The 2,500-nt window shown below is 60.0% G+C and overlaps 3 non-coding genes across 3 annotated transcripts in view; all 3 read left to right on the top strand.

Moving 5' to 3' along the window:
• LOC146144385 (small subunit ribosomal RNA) overlaps nt 1-980 on the top strand; it is a 1,811-nt gene extending 831 nt beyond the window's left edge. Inside the window, exon 1 of the ribosomal RNA XR_014500583.1 lies at nt 1-980. This exon is cut by the window's left edge and continues 831 nt beyond it. This is a non-coding gene — a ribosomal RNA (small subunit ribosomal RNA).
• A 247-nt stretch (nt 981-1,227) lies between these two features.
• Nucleotides 1,228-1,381, top strand: LOC146144386 (5.8S ribosomal RNA). Its single transcript, XR_014498945.1, has one exon. It is a non-coding gene; the product is annotated as a 5.8S ribosomal RNA (ribosomal RNA).
• A 248-nt stretch (nt 1,382-1,629) lies between these two features.
• The window catches only part of LOC146144387 (large subunit ribosomal RNA), a 3,435-nt gene continuing 2,564 nt past the window's right edge, over nt 1,630-2,500 (top strand). The window contains exon 1 of the ribosomal RNA XR_014501080.1: nt 1,630-2,500. This exon is cut by the window's right edge and continues 2,564 nt beyond it. This is a non-coding gene — a ribosomal RNA (large subunit ribosomal RNA).

The raw sequence follows: 2,500 nt of genomic DNA on the forward strand, positions 1-2,500 counted from the left end.
TCTATTTTGTTGGTTTTCGGAGCGCGAGGTAATGATTAAGAGGGACAGACGGGGGCATTCGTACTGTGCCGTTAGAGGTGAAATTCTTGGATCGGCGCAAGACGAACGACTGCGAAAGCATTTGCCAAGAATGTTTTCTTTAATCAAGAGCGAAAGTCAGAGGTTCGAAGACGATCAGATACCGTCCTAGTTCTGACTATAAACGATGCCAACTAGCGATCGGGGGGCGTTAGTTTTACGACCTCTCCGGCAGCTTGCGGGAAACCAAAGTCTTTGGGTTCCGGGGGAAGTATGGTTGCAAAGCTGAAACTTAAAGGAATTGACGGAAGGGCACCACCAGGAGTGGAGCCTGCGGCTTAATTTGACTCAACACGGGAAATCTCACCCGGCCCGGACACAGTGAGGATTGACAGATTGAGAGCTCTTTCTTGATTCTGTGGGTGGTGGTGCATGGCCGTTCTTAGTTGGTGGAGCGATTTGTCTGGTTAATTCCGATAACGAACGAGACTCTGGCTTGCTAACTAGTTACGCGACCCAATCGGTCGGCGTCTAACTTCTTAGAGGGACTAGTGGCGTTTAGCCACACGAGATTGAGCAATAACAGGTCTGTGATGCCCTTAGATGTTCGGGGCCGCACGCGCGCTACACTGACCGGATCAGCATGTGCTCGCCTTGGCCGACAGGTCTGGGTAACCCGCTGAACCCCGGTCGTGCTAGGGATAGGGAATTGCAATTATTTCCCTTGAACGAGGAATTCCCAGTAAGCGCGAGTCATTAGCTCGCGTTGATTACGTCCCTGCCCTTTGTACACACCGCCCGTCGCTACTACCGATTGAATGGTTTAGTGAGGTCCTCCGATTGGACCTGGCGCGGCCGGCAACGGTCGAGCCGGCGTCCGAGAAGACGATCTAACTTGATCATTTAGAGGAAGTAAAAGTCGTAACAAGGTTTCCGTAGGTGAACCTGCGGAAGGATCATTAACGGTCTCGCAAACGCTTCGGCGAACGCGAAACTCGGACAAGCGAGAGAAAAAGTTTTTGCTACCCGGCGCCCGACCCGCGAGGAGCGGCGCGCCGGCCGGCGATTCGGTCACCCGGTAATGTTTGCGCGTCGAGTGCCGCGGTGCCGCGCGCTCCGGCTTCAAGCGTCGGCCTGGCCGACCGCTCGGCGCGGTATATTTTGTCACCCTTTAGTGCGAGGCACTGTGCGAGCGAAACAATCGTGGATGGCTCTTGGCGGTGGATCACTCGGCTCGTGAGTCGATGAAGGACGCAGCTAGCTGCGTGAATTAGTGTGAATTGCAGGACACATTGAGCATCGACGTTCTGAACGCAAATTGCGGCCTCGGGTCAATCCCGGGGCCGCGCCCGCCTCAGGGTCGCGTTGCAAACGTTCCGCGCGGGGATTTCTCCGCGCGGCTGCTGCGGCGTCGGACGCGCGAGCGCCCGTCCCGCTCAAGACAGCACGGCACGATGTGCGACGATCGCGACCAGAATCCCGCGCGGCGGCGGCGAGTCGACCTCGAAGAGGCCAACGGCTGGCGGCTCAAGGGCGGGAATCGAGGTGCGCGGCGGCGCGCGGCGCCGACGGCGAGCGCGGAACGGGAAGAATAGTCCCGGTCCTTACTTTCGGCCTGAGGTCGGACGAGGCTACCCGCTGAATTTAAGCATATTACTAAGCGGAGGAAAAGAAACTAACGAGGATTCCCTCAGTAACGGCGAGTGAAGCGGGATGTGCCCATCGCCGAATCCGCGCGCTTTTGGAGTGCGCGGAATTGTGGCGTACGGAATTCGTCACGGCGCGCTTCGCCGGTCGCCCGCGTCCTTCTGATCGAGGCCTTTTCCCAGAGCGGGTGTCAGGCCCATGGCGGCGACAGGCGGGCGCGCTACGGCGTCTTCCCAGAGTCGGGTTGTTTGGGAATGCAGCCCAAAGCGGGTGGTAAACTCCATCTAAGGCTAAATACGGTCACGAGACCGATAGCGAACAAGTACCGTGAGGGAAAGTTGAAAAGCACTTTGAAGAGAGAGTTAAAGAGTACGTGAAACCGTCGAGAGGCAAACGGGAGGGCCTGTCGGGTCGCCCGGTCGCTTTCAGCCGGCCCCCTGTCGGCGACGTTGTCGTGCGGACCCTCACGGGCCGCCGGCGGCGCCGCCCGATCGGGGACCAGCGCACTAGCGCCGGGCGAAGGCCGCGACCGTCTGGACGGCGGCGAGAAGGCCGCGCGCAAGGTAACCCGGCCTCGGTCGGGTACTATAGGCGCGCGTGTCCGTCGGCCCGCCGTTCGGGCGAGGAGAGATCGCCGCGTCTGCCCTTCGGGGCCGAGCGCCCGGTGCCGGCTGGGGCGTCGTGGGTCGGGGACTGTTCTCAGTGCCCAGCCTCTTCGTCTCGGTCGCGCTTCCGGTGTCGTTTCGCGAGGCGCACGGGGTCCGCGGCTGAAGTCAGCCACCTTCCCGACCCGTCTTGAAACACGGACCAAGGAGTCTAACGTGAGCGCGAGCCA

Source organism: Ascidiella aspersa, chromosome 5 (genome assembly GCF_963924565.1).
Source record: "Ascidiella aspersa chromosome 5, kaAscAspe10.2, whole genome shotgun sequence".
NCBI lineage: Eukaryota > Metazoa > Chordata > Ascidiacea > Phlebobranchia > Ascidiidae > Ascidiella > Ascidiella aspersa.